General features: G+C 40.9%; 1 protein-coding gene across 1 annotated transcript in view; it reads left to right on the forward strand.

The window, feature by feature from the left end:
• The first annotated feature begins 15,289 nt into the window (after window positions 1–15,289).
• ROPN1 (rhophilin associated tail protein 1) overlaps window positions 15,290–26,671 on the forward strand; it is a 36,080-nt gene continuing 24,698 nt past the window's right edge. Inside the window, exon 1 of the mRNA XM_004465808.4 lies at window positions 15,290–15,444. The gene's annotated coding sequence lies outside the window, so the exon portion shown is untranslated. The remainder of the gene's footprint in view (window positions 15,445–26,671) is intronic.

The following is a 26,671-nucleotide window of genomic DNA, read 5'->3' on the forward strand; positions in this document are numbered from 1 at the left end:
CACACTTTTAATACACTTTTCACAATAAGAAGTGTCTCTAGACATTGCCAAATGTCCTCTAGGAATCTAGGGGGTGGGCAAATTTGTCCCACTTAACAACCACTGGGAGAGAAAAGGAAGGATGCCATAGCCAGAAAATTGTTGAAACAGATAAGAGATGCTAAGGGCTGAACGTGGTAAGAAAAGGACAAATGTCACAGACCCTGCAGTTTGGGTCATAGATGGTCTGTGTGAGTAGAGGCAGAGGGAGAAGTTAAGGGTGACTTTTAGGTTCCTGGCTTGGAGGTGATGTCTCCACTGATAGCACTAGGAATGTCTGAGTCTGGCCACAGGAAAAGATGTTGCATCTTTTGTGACTATGTTTGAAGGGAGTCTAAGACAGTTTGAGGAGGGACTGAGTTGTGAAGGGAGCTTGGGTATAGGAGAGACACAGAAATACACAGAGAGACAGCTGGAGCCATGGGAGGATCGAAGTTCTCATGAAGAGTGGGAAGAAAAAAATGAGGATTGAGGTTTTCTTTTTTTCTTTCTTTCTTACTTTTTTTTTTGTAGGGAGATGGGTTGCAAGTATAGGAGAAGAATGAGGGACAAAAAGAGAAGACTCTGGAAGCAGAAAGCCATGTAGTTTTCTGAGAGGTGAGGGGGGCCTGCAGTCTAGCTCCTGTCCCACTTGCCAGGTCATGTGCTCAAGGGGCTGTGTCAGCCCTGAGGGACCACCTTTCTCAAATGAATACGAAGATGCCATATCGGGCTGTAGGATAGGGGCAGTCTTGAGGGGAATCAAACTAGTCTCAGAAGCCACAAGTATCCTGAAGGGAGGATCCTTGTCCATCCCTTCAAATGGAAAATATCTTCCACTTTTATTTTTAATCACTCAAGTCCTTAAAGAAGTAAACTGCAATTTAGGTGGACATTTTTACTTACAGGGAATAAACTTCTTAAAATGAGTAGTTACAGGAGATATTGTTCCTCTAGAGTCCTGAAGAAAGGCTTTAAGTAAAATAAATTGGCTACCTACATTGGCATTTCCAATAAGGTAACAGGAATTTACTAAAGAGTTAAAAATAAACGTGGGAGCTTTTGTGGGGAGGGTGGGGGGAGAATTTATCCTGCAAAAGTTGCAGCAACAATTGGAAGTAAGCTGATTTCTGTCCAATAGAAGCAGCCTATCAGAAATAGACTAATATACTGTAAAAAACAATCTATGCTCATTCCCCACTTTATAATAAGGAAAATAAAGTCGACCAATTAGTTAGTTTCCCTTTGACAAATCCCTAATTGTCTTTATAAGTTAATGTAACTTTCTGACTATTTTGAGACACTTACTTCAGTTTGAGCTCATCTTGCTTAAGTAGTTTCTCTTTTAAGAAACCCATTATATTGATTATTGTGAGTGATTGTTTCTTTTGACATTTTTTGGTGTCAGAAGTGGGATCTGGAGAGGCCCCCTGAATGTCCTCACGGCTAGTGAGCGACTAACTGTCAATACCCATGGAACCCTTTGCACTGCTGCTCTCTTGCCATTTGTAGAATGCAAGGGGTAAGTTTCCCCGGATCTGAGCCCTGCTCTCTGAGTTTATATTGTTAGTTTTGATTTTTGTTTGTTTTGGTCTGATCCAGATGTCTCCTTTGTGAGTACCTCATTCTGTCTGTGTGTGTGTGGAGGGGAGATGTACAGAGGTTCTAGTACATTTTAAGACTGCCACATTTCTATGTATGGATTTTATTTTTGGAACCTTTGACTGAGCACAGGTTCTACTCAATTTAAACTTAAATCTCATTCTTTTCCTTTGGCAAAGACACCTGTTTCACACATGTTTTCTCACTGTGGGCCCAGTCCATGTTTGTTTCTGAGTAAATGAGTAAATCTCACCAGGGATGACTTGAGTTTATAATGGACACTTTGGGGAACATTGAGCTGGCAAAAATAGTACACTTGAGAGGCGTACTTGAAAACAAAGTTTCCTGGACTCCACAAAAGGAATGGAGAACATTTTTTATTAGTATTCAGAAACTTCTAAAAGATAAAAGGACTCTAAAATAGCTTCTTTAAAATATCCCTTAGAGTGTGCAGAAGAAGGGATAAAAAATCTTGATACTGGTCCTATTGCTTCCCTTTATAGTCCCATAGACCCCTTTCACCCATTCCCCTTTCCACCCTAATCCACCAGGACCTGTAAGCCATTTCCCCTAAAAATTAGGCCATCTGCTGAGCCTGGTGCCCTGGACAAATACTGAACTTCATCCTATTAAAAAGAATTTCCTGGACCCCAAGAAAAATCAGACTAATTGCAAAAAAAATAAAGAAAATATATCAGCCATAATTTATAATTATATCAGATGTCCTTTTGCCCACTACCTAAATCTCTTATCACAACAATAGGGCTACTATTGGATGAACATTCCTTTACTTCGGGAGATGCCTCCAAAGGAAGAGATTTCTTGCAAAATGAAATTACATTTCAGATTACCCTGTACATCTATGCATGGCAGAAGCCCAATTAGACTTCCCTTCAACGGTCACATCAAAATACTGATCTTATAAAAATACAAATTGACCCTCCCAGGACACGACCTAAATTAATCCCCAATCAAAGTATTTTTGAGGCACTCTGGCTACTGTTGCCAGTGAGTGTCAAACTTCTATCAATTGGCTATTTCTCTCTATAAATTAACTAAAACTTCAACTCCCAAACCATTTCAATGATTTGTCAACATAAATCAAAAGAAGCTTTATTGCAGTCAAACTTTAGGCTTACCTAATTTACCCTTGGATATCCTAAGAAAGCAAAGAAGTCAACAGAGATCCATCATCTGCCAAGGCAAAGACAAAAAGCCAACTCTTTCATATGGTTTAATGATTTTGTTTTCCTCTGTTTTGTCTTTTCATGTCTTTTAGGGTCAAATGGTTTGATTTATTGTTAGAAATTTGAGATGTAAAATTTTTTGTTGTTTGTTTGAAAGTTCACATATATATGCTGTGTATATGGTTCTTTCTTTTTTCACCTCTAGATGTTACTGCCAAAATAATTTATAAAATTCCTTAAAGGAAGTTTGTTCAAACTGACTTAAAGATAAATAGGAACTTATATAAATTAAATACTCCTAAAACCCTAGAATTAAAGAAACAATTTTTTAATACTTCAAATGTTCTGAAAAGTGAATCAAAATGTTTTTAAAATTAAAGGTCACATAATCTAGGTAGATCTTTAGCAAATGAGGCTACATTTGTTTATTGGTTGGTTAAATTTGAATTATTAGTGTTAGAGACAATACACGCATGTTTTTATTTTTACTTGGGTGTGTCCTTTCTAAATTTATACAAGTTTATGGTTTACTGATCCTGTGGTCAAAGTTGGGTAAGATTTGATGGGTTTGTTTATAAGATTTTTTAGAGCTTTCACATCAATAGTATACTGATCTGAATTTCTTTTTGTTATAGACGTTATAGAAGGTTCTCTTCCTTTTCAACAGCTTAAGAGTTTCTTAAACTTTGAATAACCATGCTTCCTCTGTAGCAGTTTGACATTATCGATGAATTCCAAAAAGAAATATTGGATTATGTTTATAAACTTGTCTTTTCCCCTGGGCATATTAGAGTATATTGATTCAGAGGTTTACTTGATTAAATAATGATTAAGGCTTTGATTGGGCCACACTAGTAGGACATAGCATCACCAAGGGGGCAGGGACTCACAGAGATAATGACATGGCAGAAGAGTTAGTTGGAGTTTTGATGGAGTTTTTAACTGAAGTCCCAGGAAGTAAGCACACAGAGGAGCTTGGCCATGAGGAAAGAGAAAAGGCCTCAGGAAGAGAAACAAACCATTTGCCTGGTAGTCTGCAGCTGGCCTTGTGGAGATAGCAGAGGAGCTGAGTCCAGAGAGAAGCAAGCCCTGGGAAGAGAGGAACCCAGGAAGCCTGAACCCTCACAAACATTGGCAGCCATCTTGCTCTGACACGTGGCAATAGAATTTGGTGAGGGAAGTAACTTAGGCTTTATGGCCTAGTAATATGGCTTCTACCCCAAATAAATACCTTTTATAAAAGCCAACAAATTTCTAGTATTTTGCATCAGCACCCCTTTGGCTGACTAATACAACCTCCCATAATAACTTTTGAAAATTTTTATTAATATCTTGACTAAATAGGGAACCAGGTGTCATTTCACAATGACCCATGATCTTGTTAAACTTAGTGTTCAAGCCCTTGACAACTTTAACAATTTTGCTCCCCCCAAAATCAAATCCTAGATAATGTCTTCTTGATTTCTCTTTGAAACTTCAAGTTTAGAAGATAAATACCTTATTAGTTTACAAAAATATTTGGTTTACAAAAATATTTTATTGCTATTAAGTAATAGGAAACAGCCCTTGGATTTATATCTTCCAGTTTAAGCAGGCATCTCTAAGGAACTAAAATCAAATATTCATCAGTATAAATGACTGTAAATTGAAACTAAGGATCAGGACCAACTGGTCCCAGAAGCTGACGACTTCAGAAGTGGATAGCTTTACCTAAGATTGAAAAACAAAAAACCATAAACTTAAAATTTCCCCATTTGGTCCCATACCTTATGTTATTACTACCTTTTGATTTTTTGTTGTTGTTGACTGATTTGCCAGTGGTTTCCAGTGTCAAATGAAATATTTAGTTATAATAATATTACTGTTACTCACCCCATGTATTTTAAATGTAGACCACTCTTTACCTCTGCAATACAAAAAAATTTCTGACATATCCCACCTAACCAATGCTGTCTTTGCACTAAATTGCTGTCTGAGAAAAGGCCAGAACTTTATATAAATCCAGCTCCTGCAACTGCATTTAGAACTGTTTTAGCACCAAAAAAGGACATGAAATATGAAGAACTACTGATGCCAATACATTCACAGACTATATTCTCTCTCCCATGGCAATGAAAATTTCCTTTGTCACTGTGAATTTTCCTATTTGGGTATAATACCCAAGTGGAAAATGCCACTTGGGAGAAATTTCCTCCGACTTACGCGATCAAACTTTATTGTTTTGTCATAAACATCTTAAATGACTCCTTGCTCATAAGTATACTGGTCTTAAAACAAATGATACTATATTAATCATTATTAATTCAACCTTCACACATAGAGTTTCAAAATATTCAAAAACTGATTATTTTGGTTGCTGAAATATGTCTGTTTTTCTCTTGTGTAATACTAATAAGTTAGATGATCTCTGGGGTGATAAATACTCCAGACAAACTTATAGAGGATTTGCCTGTGGTCATTTGTGACTCATTACCAGAAATATTGTTTATTCTTTTAATTTAAATAAATCCTCAATTTATTTGTCTTGTAAAGACTATCATTTGAGGTAGTTCTACTTTACACATAAAGTTACCTGATGTAACGTTTATTTATTTTGGAGAAAGAATATATAAAACATTTCCCCATGATTGGTCAGGAAGATGTGGAATAGGATACCATGCTTGAACTTTGACTAAATTGTCTACCCTAAATGCCAACCAAATAGTTAATTTAGGAATCTTTGTACATTGAGTCTCAATTCAAAAAAAAAGGATAATACCCCTAACCTCTTATCATACTATAATAGGGGGTCTCATTATTTCATGTACACACTTTCCTTGGGGACATATGATCTGAAGCAAGCAAATATAAATATATCTAAGGCTATGGTACAGAGCTTTAAGCCTACCCTAAAAACTCTTAATACCCTCCAATATGAAATAAATCGCTTGGCATCCAAGGTTTTACACAATATATGAGCCCCAGATATTCTGACTGTCCTGCAGGGAGGTGGGGGAAACTTGTGCCCTGATACATGAGCAATACTGTTTCTGTGTTAATCTGGGACTGTAGCAAACAATTAGAATTTTTTTCAAGGTCAAATTAGAGTATTCCGTTATATTGGTCAAGCACAAATATTTCAGTGGACAGATTTATTTCCCAACCTTGGTTCCTGGTTCAGTGTATTTAGGAGATGATTAACATACTTGGAATTTATGTTTGTAATAATAATTATTGAAATATACATTTTTATTTCTTGTTGGACCAATTGTGTTTCAAAAGTTTGTTTAAATTCCTCATCACCCATGAGATGAATGATTGTTCTTATAATAGCCAGACAAAAAGAAAACGACTTGAAATTGGGACTGTCTCTGGTGGACCAAGATTAAAATTAAATATAATTTTTTTTTTTAGCTACTGGGACTGGGGATTGAACCCAGGACCTTGCATGTAGGAAGCCAGCATTTAGCCACTGAGCCACATCAGCTTCCTTAGTTGTTTTTTTGTTTGTTTGTTTGGTTCGGTTTTTGTTTGTTTTCTGTTTTTAGGAGGCACTGGGAACTGAACGTGGGACCTTCCATGTGGGAAGCAGGCATGCAACTGCTTGAGCCATAGCTGCTCCCTAAATATAAAATTAACATAATAGGCTACGTGACTCAAAAAAGAAGCCAGCTCACATGGCTGATGGATGGAATTCTTCTGCATATGGGAACCTCTTAAATTTTTTATTGTAACATTTTGTGTGATTTATATATCATTAAATAAAAAAGATAATAAAAATAAAAAATAAAAAAGGAGCTATAACCTTAATCCTTTAGAACAAGTAACCCTACTCTAAGAATCTTTTTTGTAATTAAACAGTCACCCAACACACCCACTACCTTAAAAAAGGAAAGCCAGTGTGAACATTAAAAGGTAAAAAAAATAGCAAAACTGAGTCCACTGTGACCGCCTGATTCTGAGATCACTGTGACTGCCCACTAGAGGAAAGACTAATGGTGGTGACTGAAGTGTTTTGTCTAGTTCTCAATGAAATCATTGGAAAAAATGACCAAAAGGGGTACAACTAAGTAAAATAAGTTGGCTGCCTACATTGGCATTGCCAGGAGTGACCTCTTTTCTGAGCAGTAACAAGGACTTTCTAGAGATTTGAAAATAAAAGTGAGGATTTTAAAAGAAATGGAGCACACTCTGCAAAAGTTGCAGTTTTAGCAACAATTGGCAATCAGTTGGCTTCAGTCCAATAGAAACTGCCTATGAGAAATAGACAAATACAAATTATTATAATCTCCCCTTTGGAAATCTCCTATTACCTTTATAAGGTAATGTAACTTGCTAATTATTTTGAAACTCGTCAGTTTGAGCTTTCTCTGCCCAAGCAGTTTCTCTTTCAATAACCATTATACTGATAATTATTATTAGAGGTTCAGATTCTTTTGACAAAGAAATTGAGCTAACGGGGGGAAGAGATCTGGGCCCACAAATGGTGGCTGTGCTCCTCTGTGTAAGTGATTCTAATTCTCTGAAGAGAGATGATGGTTCTTCTTTTTCCCTCACTAAGATACATGTAAAATGGGAAGCGGATTTGGCCCAACAGACAGGGCATCTGCCTACCACGTGGGAGGTCCAAGGTTCAAACCCAGGGCCTCCTGACCCGTCTGAATAGCTGGCCCACGTGCAGTGCTGATGCTCCAAGCAAGGGTGTCCCTCGCATAGGGGAGTCCCACGTGCAAGAAGTGTGCCCATAAGGAGAGCCGCCCACCGTGAAAAAAGTGCAGCCTGCCCAGGAGTGGCACCACACACACGGAGAGCTGATGCAGGAAGATGATGCAACAAAATGAGACACAAATTCTGGGTACCGCTGACACAAGAGGACACAGAAGAACACACAGCGAATGGACACAGAGAACAGACAACGGGGTGGGGGGGGAGGGGCAGGGAAGGGGAGAGAAATAAATAAAAAATATAAATAAATAAAAAAATAAAGATACATGTAAAGCAGACTTCTAAGATGGCCCCCAAGATTCCCACCCCCTTGTGAACTTTGACTGTATAATCTCATCTCTTTGAGTGTCGACAGAATCCAATAGGCTAGCACTTCCATGCTTAACATTATATGGCAAAGGGGTTTTTCAGATATAATTAAGGTCCCTAATTCAGTTCACTTTGAGTTTATCAAAAGAGAGATTATCCCAGGTGGGCCTGACCTAATCAGGTGACCCCTTAAAGAGATCAGAAACAACAGCAGTCCCCTGCTGCTGGGCTAGAAGAAAGCAAACAGCCATACGTGGATGCCTGTGAGAGGGTCACGTGGCTAGCACTGAGGGTGGCCTCTAGTTGCTGAGAATAATCCCTAACCAACAACCACCAAGAAAGCAGGAATTTTAATCTTACAACTGCAAGGAACTGAATTCTACCAACAACTAGGGGCTTGGAAGAGGACTCCGAGTCTCAAATAAAAATGCAGCTCCAGCTGACACCTTGATTTCAGCACTCAGCAGAAGACCTTTGCCCAGACTCATGTGCAGGAAACTACGAGGTCCTAAATTTGTATTGTATTTAAACTGCTAAGTTTGTGGTAATTTGCTAAACAGCAGAAGAAAATGAACGTACACAGGAAGGAAGACTGTCCCCTGGGTGGATGACTCCAAAAGGAGACTAACAGCCACACCACACGGAAAGCTAAGCCCCAGGAGTGAGCTGGGCGTGGGCCGGGGCCCAACGGTTGTGTGGCCATAACCACTGCTCATTCCCAGCCTCACATTCCAAACAGCAGGCAGGTAGGGGATAAGTCATGTTTGCCCCTACGAAAAGGCAAACATAAGATCTGGGGAAACTGAGCCACAGTACCAAGAGGAGAGGTAGAGCTTACTTTCTGAGATCCAGAAAGAATGTGATATGGTTGGATTTTCATAATAAAGCCAGGATGCTGGTGGCATTAAGGCAGGTCCAGATTCCTTCTTCTGACCTTACTTGGCCAAATACAACTGTAACCCTAAGACACTGAATAAACACAGCTGAATGGACACTGGAGTATCATTTCTTAGGAGAGCCTCTGGAGGCAAAAGAAAGGGAAAAAAGGAGAACTTTATTCATTAAACAAATATTTAAGGAGCCCATACGTGCACAATCCTTTTCCAGGCCCCAGAAGTACAGCAGTGACTGAAGCAAACTAAAACCCATGTACCCCAGCAAAAGAATATAGGCAAATTTATTTTAGTTTATTTTAAATTTAAGTTCATAGTCTGTGGTGATAGTAAAGCAGAGATAACCAGTGTTTAATTTTAAATAGAAGGATTAGAGACAGCCTCTCAGAAGATGACATTTGAATACAGACCTGAAGGAACTGAAGAATGAACCATGTTGATATCTGAGGAAAGTGTGTGCACGGCAGAGGAATGGCAAGTAAAAAGCCCTGAGGCAGGAGTGTACCTGGTATTTCTGAGGTACAGTGAGGTGGCCAGTGTAGCTGGAGGGAAGTGAGAAAGAAGAACAGGAGAAAGGGATGGGCTGAGAGGGTGAGGGTCTTTCAGGTCACTTTGTCAAATACTCTGAGTGAAATGGGAAGCTGTCGAGATTCTGCACAGAGGAGCGACACGATCAGTCTTCCATCTTACAAAGATGACTCTGGCGTCTGTGTTGAGAATAGATTATAAGGGGCCAGGCTGGGAACAGGGATACCAGTTAGGAGACCACTGCAGTGGTCCAAGGAAGAGATGAGGTTCGCTCAGCCCAGGGTGAGGGTAGTGGAGGTGATGAGAAGTGCTCAGATTCTGGATGTCTTTTCAAGATAGGAAGCTAACTGCATTTGCTCTGATTGGATGTAAGATGTGAGAGAAAAAGCAGCCAGGCAGAATGCCAAAAGTTTTAGCTGTGCAACTGGAAGAAGAGAGTTGCCATCTGCTGATTATGGCAAAGACTGGAGGAGCTGGTTAGGAAAGGAATATCGGGAGTTCAGTTTGGAGCACGTTAGGTTTGGGATACTGTGGCAGTTTGAGATTATTTTTGTGACTCCCTAAAACAAAAAGGATTATGTCTGTAAACTGGTCTCTTCCTCTGGGTATAAGCCCCTTTGATTGTGTTAGATTCGCCTGAGATGGATTTGATTAAATTACCTGTTAAGATTAGGGTTTTAATTTGACCACAGAGTAGGGCGTGACTCAGGGTTGAGTCCCTACCCCCTTGGTGGGCTGAGATAAACAGACACTCAAGAAGACACACAGGAGAAGAGAGGGCTTGGTCATTTTGATCCTGCCTTGTGACAGAAAGGAGAAGGCTCAAACAGCTAAAGCCCCAGGGAGAGAGATGAGCCATTTGCCTTATAGTTTGCAGCCAAAGAGAACAGAGAAGCTGAGCAGTGTAGATGGCCCAAGAGACCAGGCAGAGATCATCTACCATCTTGCTTCAACACATGGCAACAGACTTTGGTGAGAAAGCTGCCTTGAATTGGACCCTTTAGGGCCTTGTGACTGTAAGCTTTTACCCCAAATAAATACCCTTTATAAAAGCCGGTAGATTTTTGGTACTTTGCATCAGCACCTCTTTGGCAGACTAATACAGATACCTAAAAGACTTCCAGTGGCACTATCAGGTAGACAGCTGGCTACTCTAATGTGGAATTTAGGGAAGAGGTTAGGGCTAGAAATAGGAATTTAGTATCTAAAACACGGGACTGGGTGAGGTGAACAAGGAGATGAGAGTGTGTATTAGTCTGTCAAAGGGGTGCTGAGGCAAAGTACAAGAAATCTGTTGGTTTTTATAAAGAGGATTTATTTGGGGTAGAAGCTTAAAGTCACAAGGCCTGAAAGAGTCCAATCGAGGCACTGTAAGAGGTGCTTTCTCACACAAAGTCTGTTGCCATGTGTTGACTCAAGATGGTGGGCAATGTCTGTGAGGGTTCAGCCTTCCTCTTTCCTCTTAAGGCTTCGTGGGTCCAGCTTCTTCCAAACTCAGCTATACGTTGTCATAAGGCTTGTCTCTCTTCCCAGGGCTCATCTCTTTCTGTGCTCAGCTGCTCTGGTCTCTTCACAAGGTCAGCTGTAAACTATCAGGTGAATGGCTCAACTCTCCCTGGGGCTCCAGCCTCAAAATCAAGCTCTCTCCTCTGCCGTGTCTTTTTCTGTGTGTCTATTTCCGTGTCAGAATCTGTTTTATCAGCCCAAGAGGGCCGGGACTCAATGTTGAGTTGCACTCTAATGACATGGTTGGATCAAAGTCCTGATCTTAACATAATTTACTTAGACATCTCAGTTGAATCTAATACATTCAAAGGGTATCATGCCCAAAGAAACAGACCAGTTTACAAACATAACCGAATATATCTTTGTGGAATTCATAAATAATATCAAACTGCCACATGTGGATAGAGAAGAAGTACAACAATAAATCCTAGGGCATGCCAACATTAAAGTATCAAGAGGAAGAGGAAGAACCTGCAGAAGAGACCGAGATGAAATGGCCTGAGGAAGGAGGAAATCAGAGTGTGATGTTTTGGAAGCCAAGAAAAGAAAGTGTTTCAATGATGAGGGGCCAACAGGGTAAAGTGAGTTGAGGCTGAGAGATGACCTTTAATTTGACATGTCATTGGTGACTTTGACAAGAATAGTTTCAGTGGAATGATGGGGATGAAACCTGATTCTAATGGGCTCAAGAGAAATTGGAAGAATATGGTGATACAAGGGAAAATTACAACTAACAAAATTTATGGATTATAGTTAATAATATTATAATATTTTTGCAGCAATGGCAAAGAAGATTTATCAATTCTAAGGGGCAATAACAATATAAAAGGGTATGGGACTTTTTCTTTTGGAGTAATGAAAACGTTCTACAATTGACTGAGGTGATGACAGCACATCTCTGATGAAAATGGGAACCACTGAGTATACCCTTTGAATAAATTGTACAAAGCATGGAACTGTATAACAATGAATCCTGTGAAGGAAGATGGACTGTGGTTAACAGAACAAATATGAGAATGTTCTCTCATGAACTCTAACAAATATATAATACTAACACAAGGTGTTAGTAATTGGGTGGGTTGTGGGAAAAATCCACCAAATGTAAGAAATGGGCTTGATAGTAGTAATATTTTGATGACACTCTTTCATAGTTTGTAACAAATGTTTCACAACAATACAAGGTGTTGGTGGTGGGATGATATGAAGGAACTCTGTATGATGATATCTATGTTTGTTTTGTAAGCTTACAACTTTTAGTATACACTTATTTTTTATGTATGTTCATGTATGAATGATATACTTCAATAAAATTTTATTAAATTAGAAAAAGAGAAATTGGGAGGGGAGAAATTAGAGGCAGCAAGTATAGACAACTCTTTTAAAGAACTTTGTGATAAAGGGTGGCAGAGAAATGGGGCAGAGCTGGCAGAGAATATGATGGGAGAATAAGAGCATGTTTGTATGTTGCTGGGCATGATCTACTAGCAAGGGGAAAATCAAATGATGCAAAAGTATAGTTAATTTCAATTCTACAGGACAATTGAGAGAAATAGTACGGCCAATTTTATGGATTTCTTTGAAAGATTTATTTTGTAATATTTGATGCATACAAAAGTATACACTTTAAAAAAAATACTTTAACAGATTTATTTATACCCCCATCTCACCGCACCCCACCTCTGTTGTTTGCTCTCTGTGTCCATTTGCTGTGCATTCTTCTGTGTCTGTTTGTCTTGTCTTTAGGTGGCACTGAGAACCAATCCTGAGGCCTTCTGGAGTGGGAGAGAGGTGTTCAATCTCTTATGCCACCTCAGTTCCCTTGTCTGTTGCATCTCTTATTGTCTCTCTTCCGTTTCCTTTTTGTTGCATCATCTTGCTGTGCCAGCTCTTTGCTCAGGCCAGCTTGCTGTGCAGGCCAGCTGTCTGCTTGGGCCAGCTTGTCTTTACCCAGAGGCCCTGGGAACTGAACCCTGGACCTCCCATATGGTAGATGGGAGCCCTATCACTTGAGCCATACCTGCTTCCCAAAAGTATACACTTTTGGGTACTCTGCTTAAGGGGTACAGATCTCTATTTTAGGTGTTAGAAAAGTTTGGGTAATGGATGGTGGTGACAGTAGCACAACATTTGAATATAATTAATGCCACTGAGTTGTAAGCTTGAAAGTGGTTAAAATGGGAAATGTTATGTTGTATATAGGTTACCACCATAAAAACAAACAAAAAGTATACATGTAAGATCTGAAACATAAATGAACCCACAAACCCTCCTCCACCCACGCCAAGAGCTAGAATACCATCAATCACTTGCCTCTGTACTCCAGCTGCTATCTGTCTGCCTCTCTTAGAGGAAAACAACTTGCCTCGACTTTGGGTTTATCATTTCCTTGTAAAGCCATATTCTCTTCTGTTGTATTTATTAACTGATTGATAAATCAAGGATAGCATCACTTCTGCCCCTCAACCTGGCCCCCCTTCAGTCAGTGTGGTGGTTTAGATCTGTAGGTACATCCAGTTCACTTAAGTGTGGTGTTTTGGAGCTGTGTGTACCCCAGAAAAATCATGTTCTTAAACCTTATCCATTCTTGTGAATGTGAACCCATTGTAAGTAGGACATTTTTTATGAGGTTATTTCAGTTAAGGTGTTGCCCACCTCAATCAGAATGGCTTTTAATCCTATTATTGGGGTCCTTTATAAGCAGAATGAAATTCAGACAGACTGAAAGAAAGCTACAGGATGCAAGAAGCTGAAATGCATGGCCTTGATGATGCCTTGATTTGGACATTTTTTCTAACTTCAAAAACTTTAGCCATCAAATTTGCATTGTTTAACCCAACCCATTTCATGGTATTCACTGAGCAGCTAAGAAAACTGAAACAGATAATGATTTGAAATTTGTCTTTTACATTTAACCTGACACATTTAATTCCATTTTCTCATCTTCCATCTCCAGCTGACTACTAGCTTAGCGCCAATCCTCTTTTTCCTGCATGAAGATCATTACTACCCATTTCTGTCTATTTTATTTACTCTGTGTAAAAGCAGGAAGAGACCAGCACACCCTCTTCACCTGGGCACAGTCAGAGCAGACTCCAGTGGCCACGGCAGTCTGTTTTCCCTGGAAGCTCAACCTGTGGCCTTTGGGCCTTTGGGCCTTTGCCCTCTGCCCCAGGGCATACCTTGCTGGCCAGATGCCCATATGCCAAAACCTGCCAGTCCCTCCAGAGGGACTCAGGAGATAGGTGATATCAGTGGTTAGGTTTAATTTCCTAGATCTTGCTCCCAGATTGTCCAGGATTCTCCAACTATGCAAGGATCTCCAGGACTTTGAGAAATGCCAGCAGGGTGGGTCTTTACAAATGGATGAAAGCAAGCTGTGAAAAGTCCTCTGTATGTATAAACCAAAAACCAAATCTACCACTTGCTCACTGATGCTTGTAATTGCTAAAAGGAAAGACAGTGTTTTCATCTCACAACTGGAGAAACCATTGAAGACCTTGGGTAAACTAACTCATTTAGACTAATGCACACTACTGGGTAAAAGGGCTTTAAGGGTTGATGATGCAATGGGCACTTTAGGAAATAGGTGGAAAATGGTAAGGAATGTACCAGGAAAAAAATGTGTGCTTAGGCGCTTGCAAAGGAACAATCTGGAAATCAGAAAACCTGGAGTCAGCGTTGTCCCTACTGCCAGCTGTTTGGCCACAGGCTAGTTACTCAGTTTTGAGCCTGTTTCTCCTTTCTAAATGTTACCTCCAGAGTTTCTGTGAGAATTCCAAGCCACCATGTAAAAGTTCCTCAGTGCAGTGGCCACATCCTTCGCGGTCATTACTTTCTTTCCTAACTTTAACCTTGTTGTCCAGGCATCTCAGGCTCCATTCCTATCACCCCCTCTCCAGTCACATTTCTTAGTATTACAGAGGTCAAGACTGTGCAATCTGCAACCATATAGCCCGGGATCAAATCCTCTCACTTGCTGTGCGATCTTGAGGAATCTACTTCACCTGAGCTTCCATTCCCTGGTCTGTAAATTAGAGATAATAATAGTACTTGTGTCATGAGGTGAGTGTAAGAATTAAATGAGTTAATATGCGTAAGGCACTTAGAATAGTTCCTGCCACAAACAAGCACTTCGTAAGGTACTATTATTCCCAAGGGCGTCGCACCACCTGCCACAAGTCAAGAGATAATTTTGACCTCCTGCACTTTTCCTTCCTAACCTACAAAAGCCCACTGTAATTTGCCACACATTCCCTCAGGAGATTTCCTAACACCTCCCGCCCCACCCTTAAATCTCTAGGCCATTTGGTCCTTCTAGGAAATCCGAAGCAGCTGTCAGGCTCTCCCCGCTCCCCGGACCCTCCTCAACCGGATGTTGGAGACTTTGGGGGCTCAGACTCTGCAAGAAGTTGCGGGGGAGTGGGCGTGGGCGGGGCGGGAGGGAGGCTTTGTGACCTCGCGCTGGGACCCTTCGCCCCGGTTGCCAGGCAGCAGAGTCCGAGACCCGGTTGCCTGGAGAAGGCTAAGCGCAAACAAAGCCCTGTCCCTGCTCGCCGGGCCGCGCTTCTCGCCCCGGTTCTGCTGCTCTCCCTCTGACAAAGGTGCGAGGCACTGGATCGCTTTCCACACCTTCCGCCTGAGGCCAGGCGCGAAGTGTCCCTTAGGAGCCTGACAGCCTGTTTGGGAGCCAGCCTCAGGTAGTAACCCCAGGAGGAAGGCGAGGGGAGGGGAGCTCTCTGGGTGCCCCAATTGTTGCACGGGTCTGAGGGAAGAGTCCTACTGGATGGACCCACCTGATTTCTGGACCCGGCCAACTTCACAGAGCAAGGGGAAGATGCCTGATCCTTAACAGACTATAACATTAGTAGGGGATTATTGCTCTCCTGCCAAACTGTATGTGTATTTTGTACACAGAACCACCATTTTATGATTTCTTACACAGAGGACAGTGATTTGGGAACACAACAGCCTCCACTGACTAGTCAAGCCTCTGCCTCTTCCTCTGTAAGATGGATGTGATAATACCTATGGCAAGGTTGCCATGAGGACCAGTGGGTGTGACTAGCACTTTATAAACTGCTATCATTCATTCATTTTCTTCTAATATTTTTTGAGCACAGACTGTGTTCCAGAAACCAGGCTGGGTATTGAGGATTCAACAGTCAGTAAAAATTGACCATCCCGGCCCTCATCTTTACAGTCTACTCAGACAGGCAGGTGTTAATCAAAAGAATCACAAAAATAATGTAAAATTAGAGCCGACATAAGGGCTGCCAAGGAGAAGTGGGTAAGTGGGTGCTGGGTATAGTGGAACTGACCTAGCCAGGAAAGTCAGGGAAGCTGAGCTGAACCCTGAAGGAAGAATTAACTTGTGAAAAGGGAGGAAGTACATCCCAGGCAAAGGGAACTACATGTTCAAAACCCACCACTTCCTATTCCAAGGGTGCTTGGTCATTGGTTCCAAGAGCTGTTCATAGAAAATGCCTCTGGGATTCTGGAGTGCAGAACCTTTTGTTCATGTAACTAAAGCCCTGAGTAGCTCACATCAGTAAAGCCAAATGAGAAATTCCAAAAGCAAACTAATAGTCCATATTTGATAAGACCTGCAATAGGTTGAAGTATGTGCCCCAGAAAAAAAATTAAAAACAACATTTCTTAATCTTAATTCAGTCCAGTGACTATGAACTCAATTGTAAATAGGACCTTTTGAAGATGTTGTTTTTAGTTAAGTTGTGGTCAGCTGAATCAGGTTGGGATTTAATCCAGATAACTAGAGTCCATTATAAGAAGAATGAAATTAAGAGAGAAAGAGAGAAAGCCACAGGAAGAGCTAGAAGCTGGGAGTCAATAGAACCTGGAAAAAAAAGGAGAAGTTGCCACCATGTGCATTGCTATGTGATGGAAAAACCAAGGACTCAAGGGTCTCTGGCAGCCAGTCCAGAACACCACCAGTCTTTAGGAAGAAAACATTGCTTGCCAACACCTTAATTTTGCACTTCTCTAGCCTCAAAAATTAAATTGCTGTTGTTCAAGCTACCCCATTCCATGGTATTTGCGATAGCCACTGGGAAACTAAGACAAGCCCTACATTCTTTAGCACTTAGCAGATAGGAGTTGGCCTCCCACTCCACATTAGGAGGCAAGCACACTTCATTTTTTTGTTTTCAAATTCCACCTTTTTAATCAGTTCCATGAAGGACATCCTAAAAACTATATGAGACCCAACAGAATATTTCTTTCTTCCAGTATTAAAAAGATGACATTCACAAACATTTTTAAGAAGCTCTTCTTTATAATCAGAAAAATACTCTCATAACAGAGTAAAATCCACCTCTTAGCAATCATGTTCCTGACTGAGATTTCTTATAGTTACAGTCAGAAATTGCTTCCTAACTGTGGTAAGAAAACATTGTGTACAAATTTTTTTAAATGTACCTGATGCACATTAATTTAAAAACTTTCTGGTCAAACTTTTTTTTTTTTTTTGCCAAAACCAATGATTCTAAGAGCCCAAACTAAAAAACTAGTAGAAGAAAAATACCCAGACCTTACAATGTCCTAGAATTTGTCTTTAAATGGAAGGCAAAAAATTTGAAACACTTGGAGATCTCTAAAAGGTCTTTGATAGGCTACCCTGGGAGCTCAATTCAAAAATAGAACTTGATGTACTAAAACAAAGTTGTTTCAGTGCAGCTCTAAAAAATCTTTAATACCGCTATTTGGCAGGAAGATGCTGGATCAGGAGAATTTTTATTCCTTGTATATATCTCCATTTTGTGTCCGTACCTCATCTCAATTGTCCTAATTATCTCTTGCAATTCCCTCCAAAGCAGTGGTTATAACCACCCTGGTTTCTACACCATAGTCTCTGGACCATCCATTTCCATATCCATGTCTATATCCTCCAGGCAGACTGTCATACCAGTTATTCCCATATCCCTGCTCCCCACCACCTCTCGAGTAGCTGCACCCCCTCTGGTTCCCTGGGCTGACTTGCCCGCATGGTCCACACAGATCTGGTGGCATGCAGGGACTCTCCATTCCTGGCTTGCATGGCATCTGATGCATGCTTTGGGTTGGTGGAGGTGATGAAGCCAAAACCCCAGGACCACTGTCTTCCAGTCCGTGTTGATGACCACTTCAGAGACAGGCCCAAAGCTGCTGAGCTGGTCTTCCCAACACCTCTCATCCGTGTTTAAATTGAGCCCCCCCACAAAGTTTCCCTTCTTCAGACAATAAGGCAGGGAATTCGAGACCTGGAAATCAGAAAATTAAAAAAACAGCCTGAGTAACTGCCAGAGCTGAGGAGCAGAGAGAATGGATGGGGCAAGCAGGTTTCACTTAAAAAGGAAATGTATTGAACTATAAGAGTTCAGGGGACCCTGGGATGGATAATTGAGAAAGGTCTACCATCCTGAGAACTTTAAAAATGGCAAAGAACTTTACAAACCATTGGAATCAAGGAATGTTAAGACAGAATGGCTCTTTTTCCACTTCTTCTATCTTACGTGAACAAATGGCTGACATTGCCCAGAGGCAAAACGTTGGGCTTTGGTCTCTCCAACCCAAAAAATTTATGATTCCAGATCTTTGAGATTCAAACTGTAAAGTATATTGAACTTCTGAGTAAGTGGAAATGTGGGGAAAAGAATTTGACCTGTCCTTCCTTCTGTGTTCCCCATTCCTGCAAAAAGCCCACCATCTACCCAGTCATCCGAGCTAGAAAACTGGGGTGTCAGCCTAGACTCTACCCTCTCCTCATCCTCCTTATCCAGCAGTTACCAAGTCCTGTAAATCTTGTCTCCTAAATCTCTACCTCTCCTTTATCTCCCCACTGCAACTGTTTTTTAAGTCATGAAACTCTCGAGTCTTGCTGCTGGAAGTGCTGCCATATTCTCCTCATTAGGCTCCCTGCCTGAAGCTTCATGCCACTCTATTCAACTTATCCACACTGCTGTCAGTCATTGTGTTTCAGTCAGGGCCCAACAAGGAGACATAAATCGTATAGTAATTTTAATAAGGAAAGTACAATATTAAGAATTATTCATTATTATGGTACTGAAGGAATTGGGGTTTGGCTAATAAGACATAAAGAGAATGCTGAAGAATATAGGAATCACAGATATAGAAAATAACTACAGGCATGCCTCGAAGATATTGTGGTTTTCGTTCCAGACACTGCAATAAAGTGAATATCGCAATAAAGTAAGTCACATGTGTTTTTTGTTTTCCCAGGGCTTATAAAAGTTATGTTTTATATTATATTGTAATCTATTAAGTGTGCAGCCACATTATGTCTAAAAATTAATGTAAATACCTTAATTTAAAAATACAGTATTGCTAAAAAAATGCTAACCATAATCTGAGCCTCCAACAAGTCATAATCTCTTTGCTGGTGGAGGGTCTTGCCTTAATATTAATGGCTGCCCACTGATCAAGGTAGTTATTGCTGAAGGCTGGGTGGCTATAACAATTTCTTAAAATAAGGCAACAATGAAATTTGTCTCATGGATTTACTCTTCCTTTCACAACAGATTTCTCTGTAGCATGTGATGCTGTTTGAGAACATTTTACCCACAGTAGAACTTCTTTCAAAATTAGTCAATCCTCTCAAACCCTGCTGCTGATTTATCAACTAAGTTTATTTAATATTCTAAATCCCTTGCTGTCATTTCAGCAATGTTCACAGCATCTTTAGGAGTAGATTCCATCTCAAGAAACCACTTTCTCTGCTCCTCCATAAAAAGTAACTCCTCACCCATTCAAATTTTATCATGAGATTGCAGCATTCAGTCACATCTCAGGCTCCTCTTCTACTTCCAGTTCTCATGCTGTTTCCACCACATCTGCAGTGACTTCCTCCACTGAATCCCTCAGTTATCGATGAATATTGGAATCATGTTAATATTGCTTCTCCCATGAACCATGAATGTTCTTTATGGGATCTAGAATGGTGAATCCTTTCCAGAAGGTTTTCAGTTTACTTTGCTCAGATCTATCAGAGTAATCCCTATCTATAGCAGCTATAGCCTTGCAAAATGTATTTCTTAAATAATAAGACTTGAAAATCAATAGAACTCCTTGATCCATGGGCTACAGAATGGATGTTGTGTTAGTAAGCATTGAAGGAGCATTCATCTCGTTATCTCCATCAGAGTTCTTGGATTACGAGGTGCATTATCAATTAGCAGTGATATTTTGAATGGAATTTTTTTCTGAGCTGTAGATGTCAACAGTGGGCTTAAAATATTCAGGAAACCATATTGTAAACAGATATGCTGTCATCTAGGCTTTATTAGTCCATTTATAGAGGACAGGCAGAGTCAAATTAGCATAATTCTTAAGGGTCCTAGGATTTTCTGAGTGATTAATGAGCATTGGCTTTGGCTTAAAGTCACCAGCTGCATTAGCCCCTAACAAAAGAGCCGGCCTTGTCTTTGAAGCTTTTGAAGCCAGGCACGGACTTTCCTCTCTAACTATGATAGTCCTGGATGGCATATTCTTCCAATATAAGACTGTATTGACTCCACTGAAAATGTTTAGTGTCGCCACCTTTATCAATGATCTTAGCGAGATCTGGATAACTTGCTGCAGCTTTTCCATTAGCCCTTGCTGCTTCACCTTGTATTTTTATGTTATGGAGACACCTTCTTTCCTTAAACCTCACGAATCAACCTCTGCTGGCTTCAAACTCTTCTTGTGCAGCTTCCTAACCTCTCAGCTTTCATTGAATTGAAAAGAGTTAAGGTTTTGCTCTGGCCTAGGCTTTAATTTTCTATCCAGACCACTAAACTTGCTCCATAACAGCAGTAAGGCTGTTTCAGGTTTTTAACATTTGTGTATTCACTGAAGTAGCACTTTTAACTTCCTTCAAGAACTTCTCCTTCGCATTCACAACTTGGTGCAAGAGGCCTAGCTTTTGGCTTGTCTTACCTTTTGAAGTACCTTCCTCACTAAGTTTAATCATGTCTAGACTTCGATTTAAATTGAGAGAAGTTTGACTCTTCCTTTCACTTGAACACTCAGAGGCCACTGTAGAGTTATTAACTGGCCTAATTTTAATATTGGAAGGCCAGAGGAGAGGGAGAGAGATGGGAACAGCTGGTCATGGAGCAGTCAGAACACACACAACATTTGTTGATTAAGTTCACCGTCTTATGTGGGTACGATCCATGGCACCCCAAAACAATTACAATAGTAACATCAAAGATCACAAATTACCATAACAGATATAATAATGATGAAAATTTTTGAAATATTACAAGAATTACCAAAATGTGACACAGAGGCGTGAAGTGAGCACATGCTATTGAAAAAATGTGCCAATAGACTTGCTCCATGCAGGGTTGGCACAAAGCTTCTATTTGTAAAAAATACAAAATCTGTAAGGTGCAATAAAGTGAAGCACAGTATAACGAGGTATGCCGGTACTACCCTTACAAGAGATTGCCAAAGAAAGAAACCTCCCCCAGAATTTGTTGTGGAGAGTGTGGCCACAGCTCATTGCATGGCAGAGAAATTGCTGAGGTGCCATCACAGCAGAAATCTACTCTTTCAGATGACAGAGAAGCCGTTCATGGAGAGGTGACTCACAGGCAGCACTGTGCTGCAGAGCTTCCCAAAGGAAGTGCCAGGGGAAGCTGCTGGCCACTGAGCACTGCTGGCCACCAAGCACTGTAGGAGTTGGGGCCTAGGAGAGCACATACTGCAGAAGCCCGAAGCTGGCAAAACTGAATGCCCCTGGAGCCAGGCAAGAAGAGCACATTGGAACTAGACAGAGAAGCTCCTTCCTCCTTCAGAGTCTTTTCAGTGCTCTCTGCTGACAAAGCTTAACATTATGCCATTTAACAAAGGAGAAATATTTAAAAGACTACCTAGCTTCATTTTTGCTAAGGAGGCAAAGCAGGGTGAATTTGGTGCTGAGAGGCAATAAATCGAAAACTGGCACATCAAGCTAATGCCAAAATCTAAGTGTGTAACGCTAGTGCTTAAATTCTTTAATGGCTCCCTGTTGCCTTCAAGAATAAGTTCAAAAGCCTTATCAAGGCCTTTTATGTTGTGGTCTTGGGCTGCATTTCTAGCCCAAGGCCCAACCACTGCCCCCTTGCCCACTCTAGCTTTCCTTAATTCCTTGCAGTCCCCGGAATTCACCATGTTCTCTCACACCTCCACACCTTGGTCCAAGACCGTCTAGCTACCTGAAATCCCCTCCTTGCTGTCCCCAGTAAACAGATCCTTACTGAGAACCTGCTTTGTACCTGACACTGTTCTGGTGGATGGGAATACAGCAATGAACAAAACAGGCTTCCCCAAGTCTCAGGTCAAACATCATCACTCTTTGGAAAGTATTTTCTGACCTTTTTCTTCTACCCCCAGGTGAATCAGGTACCTCAACTGGGAGTTTCTCTTCTGTTCTTATGTGCAGTCCTCTTGGCACTTCTCATTCCCTTTTTAAAAACTCATGCCCTTTTTAAACACTGATTTTCCTACCAGTCTCTTCCACCAGCCTGTGAGCTCCCTGAGGACAGGGTGTGTGACTTTTTTCTGTATCCAGGTACTCAGCACTATTCCTTACACATAAGTTTTTATTGGATTAATAGTTTGCCTAGGATCACACCATTAGTCAAAGATAGGCCTCCAATCAGAATCTTGTCTCCTGTTACAGAGCCAAAAGTATATCTCCACTAGAGCTTGAGAGCCCTGTGGTGCTCCTCGTACCAGCTACAAAGCACGGAGCCCTATGTTTTGTCTTGGGAATGACCAGTACAATGTTGAACACCAGCAGGGATGGTAACAGAAACAAGACGGAAACATAGTCCTGATCATACACTGAAAGCTGATATGTTTATCCCTCCGAGCCCTTGTATCCTTGGGATCCCTGAATTGTAGGAATGCTACAGTGAAGCTAGAAGCTAGAGAGGAAAGGTAAAAGGAGGAAGCCAGTGTGGGGGTATTCTGACACCACTATGAAAATGTGAAGCCTTTTATATACTCATAAAATAAGGTAAGGCTTAGGTGACCCCAAGTTTGTTCACCAAATCTCAAAATCAGGGGACCACGTTGCACAAGTTTATGGAGAACTGGGAAGCAGCTGTGGCTCAGTCAGTTGGGCTCCCATCTGATTGGGTTCGTGTCCCACGGCCTCCTTGTGAAGGCAGGCTCGCCCGCACGCTGAGGAGAAGCCGCCAGCCCCAGGCGCCACAGAGTGCCACCGACCCGCAAGTGCTACGGAGAGCCGACTCAGCAAGGGAATGCAACAACAACAAAAAAAGAGGATACAAGCAAAAATGCAGAAGAATGCGCAGCAAAAGGACACAGAGAACAGACAGCAAGCAAGCCGCAAGGGAGTAGGGGAAATAAATAAAAATAAATACAGACAGAAGAACACACAGCAAATGGACACAGAAAGCAGACAGCAAGCAAAAAGCCTCAGGGGGAGATTAAAAAACAAAAAAGTTTATGGAGCACTGCTCATATGGTATTCTGCAAATGATGCCCCAGGCTTGTTGACCATGCTGTAACATCTTTGACAGATGCATATGGCTCTATCAGGACTAATTGGAAGAGGTAGATGCTCACTTGTTAATAAGCATGTGTATCTCATTAGCTCCAAGAGGCAGTACTAGCATAATATATGAGCAAGTTTGGGAAATTCACTAATAGAATAAAAAACTACTAAGAAAAGGACAAGTTCAGGAAGGACTGCTCTGAGCAATAGTCCTGTTGACATCCATGTGCTGGGTTGGCTTGGCCATGGATTTGGCCTGGGATAGAAAAAGATCTATGCTTCTAGGAAATAAAATTGAAGAGGCAAAGTTAATCTGAGTAAGACAAATTGTGGAGTGCTTGAAAGTCAGGGAGGGCATCATTTTGATGAGAAATGAAATAAAGATCCACCAAAGGTTTTTGAAAGTGACATGATCATTTCAGTGGTTAAGGAATTTTGCCTGGTAAAACCAAAGCCTCAATTTCCTAGCTTTGGAAAAAATGATTATGATATTAGAACCTATCTGTAGGTTGTTGTGGGGATTAAGTGAGAAGATGAATGTGCGATCACTGCTCTTAAGCCTATCTTATTGTGGACATCCTTCAGTTGTCAGCAACTGTATGGAATATGGTTAAAGAGATGACCATATTTTCAGTCAAAAGTCTAGGACATATTCCAGTAAATAATTTTTGTTCCACTTTAAGGTACTTAAAATGAACTTTGCATGCTAAAAATGGGAATGTTCAGGATATGTTAATGGTTAAGTGTTTCTTGGAGACAGGAGGGCATAATATTTGAAACTGGGATTGTCCTAGAGGAAATCCATGATATGTAATTTCCTTATTCAGAGAGAGGCAGTATGGTATTGTGTGAAAAGAGCAAGGAAGTAAACCTGAGTTCTTGATTCAGCTCCTCCAAACTGTGACCTTCTGTCTATCACTTAACCTTTTCGTACCTCTTCTCTCTCATTTGTTAAATGAGGATAATGAACTGTATTATGGGGTCAAGTAAAACCATTTTTTTTAAGGTGTTCCTTTTCATTTCCTAGCAGAGGGTAAAAATAAGTCCACGGGGAATGAAACAGAAGGATGAGTGTCTTCCATCCTTATGGCCATGCTGTATCAGACAAGGCAACTGAGAGAGTAAAGAAGTCTACTTTGGATGCTCCTCTGGGTGTCAAAAAAACCAAAATCACCAGCATAATCAAAAGCAGCTTTGTTGAAGGAGAAACTTGTAGACCAGGGAGATTTCAAATTGGAAAGTTAGAGTGAGGGTCAAATGGCATAAGGATTACAGATGCTTATAAAGGCTATTAGGGCATTTTCAAGTAGGAAGTTACAATTGGTTGACATTTGAATTCTTTATTATATAGGAGGGTCTTGCAAACAGGAAATAGTTACACTAGTATAGTATACTAGTCCAATTTTTTAATTTTTTAATTTTTAAAGAAGCTTTAGATTACATAAATGTTACATCAAAAATATAGGGGATTTCCATATACCCCATCCCCTTCCCCTCCCACATCTTTCCCAATTAACTACACCTTTCATTAGTGTGGTACATTTGTTACAATTGATGAAAACACACTGAAGCATTGCTACTAACTGTGGACTATAGTTTACATTATAGTTTACACTGTGCCCTGCACAGTTATTTAGGTTTTCACAAAATGTATAATGACCTGTATCCATCATTGCAATGTCATGCAGGACAATTCCAATGTCCCCAACTATTCTTCCCCACCTTCACCTCAGAACCTCTGGTGGCCACTGCCTTACATCAATAATAAAAGTTCTTCCATTGCTAGAACAATTAGTCTGCTTTAGTCCATATTTGCATTCCCCTCTTACTGAGGATTATTGGAATAGTGATGCCCATTGTGTTTCTGATTGAGAGGGATTGTAGATCCCTGGGGCAGATGGAGGGAACTGTCTAGTTTGCAGCTGTGGATACTCTGTTTTGGGGGATAGGCATTATCCATCATTATCCTTTTGTTGGTTGTCCTGGGTGAGTCTAATGAACTGGAGAGTAGGTGTTGCAACTCTACTGAGACGCAGGGCTCAACCAGCATATGAACAGTATACTAGTCCAATTTTAATAAGCTATCCCTCCCCAACTGAGACCAACTAACTCAGTAAATGTTGCAAAAATGGCAACTTTGTTGGGACTGCTCTGCTTGCTTGTAAAATCCTGTCCTTGGTCAGTTTTCAACTTTTGAAAATTACGTGCCATTTCTCAGAAAGGGAGTCACTACCAGCAACTCCCAATGCAGGTGGCCAATTTGTTTTTGTTTTTTTTAAAGATTTATTTATTTATTTCTCTCCCCTTTTCCCCACCCACCCCGGTTGTCTATTCTCTGTGTCTATTTGCTGCATGTTCTTTGTCAGCTTCTGTTGTTGTCAGCAGCACAGGAATCTGTGTTTCTTTTTGTTGCATCATCTTGTTGTGTCAGCTCTCCATGTGTGCGGCGCCATTCCTGGACAGGCTGCACTTTCTTTCACGCTGGACGGCTCTCCTTACAGGGCGCACTCCTTGCACGTGGGGCTCCCCTATGCAGGGGTCACCCCTATGCGGGGGACACCCCTGCGTGCATGACACTCCTTGCACGCATCAGCACTGCCATGGGCCAGCTGCACACGGATCAAGGAGGCCTGGGGTTTGAACCGCGGACCTCCCATGTGGTAATCGTTTGCCCTAACCACTGGGCCAAGTCCGCTTCCCCGTTTTGTTTTATTTAACATAGGAAAAGGGAACAATTCAGTATGTATCTGGTAGATAGATCTGTAGCATAGTCAAGAGATTACAATTTGAGATTTAGTAATCCTTAACATAAGAGTTCTGGTTGAAGGTACAAAAAGCAGGCCCCTACTTCCATCTAGTAGGTTATGGCAGCTCAACGTTCCCACTACAACAGTCAGGGACTTAGGAAATATTTCTAGAAAGTGAAAGTCGAGACAAAAATGAAGAACAGAAACAGACAAGGAGCATGAAGAATTAGGATAAACAGCACTCCGAAACCATTATCCAATGAAGCATGGTAGTGATCAATTTTTCAAATGTAATAGAGAAGTCAAAAATAAGATTGTTCTAGGGAAAAATCACTAGAACACAGTCCAAAGAAAGGAAGACTATGGTAATATTTGTGAAAGCAGTTTCAGGACAACAATCAGGGTGGAAATCTTATGAGGGGTTAAAGGAGGGATCAGAGGGAGAGGACGGGGAGTCAGCCCTGAAGGCACTTGAGAAGTTTGACAGTCAATGACAGTCGGGTCAATGACATTTTTTTTCATTTAAAAATTTATTGAAGTATATCACTCATACATAAACATACATAAACAATAAGTGTATAGTAAAAGTTATGAACTTAAAAAACAAATGTGCATAACATCACACATGGCTTGCATACCTCACCCTACCACCAATAACTTGCATTGTGT

Source organism: Dasypus novemcinctus, chromosome 4 (genome assembly GCF_030445035.2).
Source record: "Dasypus novemcinctus isolate mDasNov1 chromosome 4, mDasNov1.1.hap2, whole genome shotgun sequence".
NCBI lineage: Eukaryota > Metazoa > Chordata > Mammalia > Cingulata > Dasypodidae > Dasypus > Dasypus novemcinctus.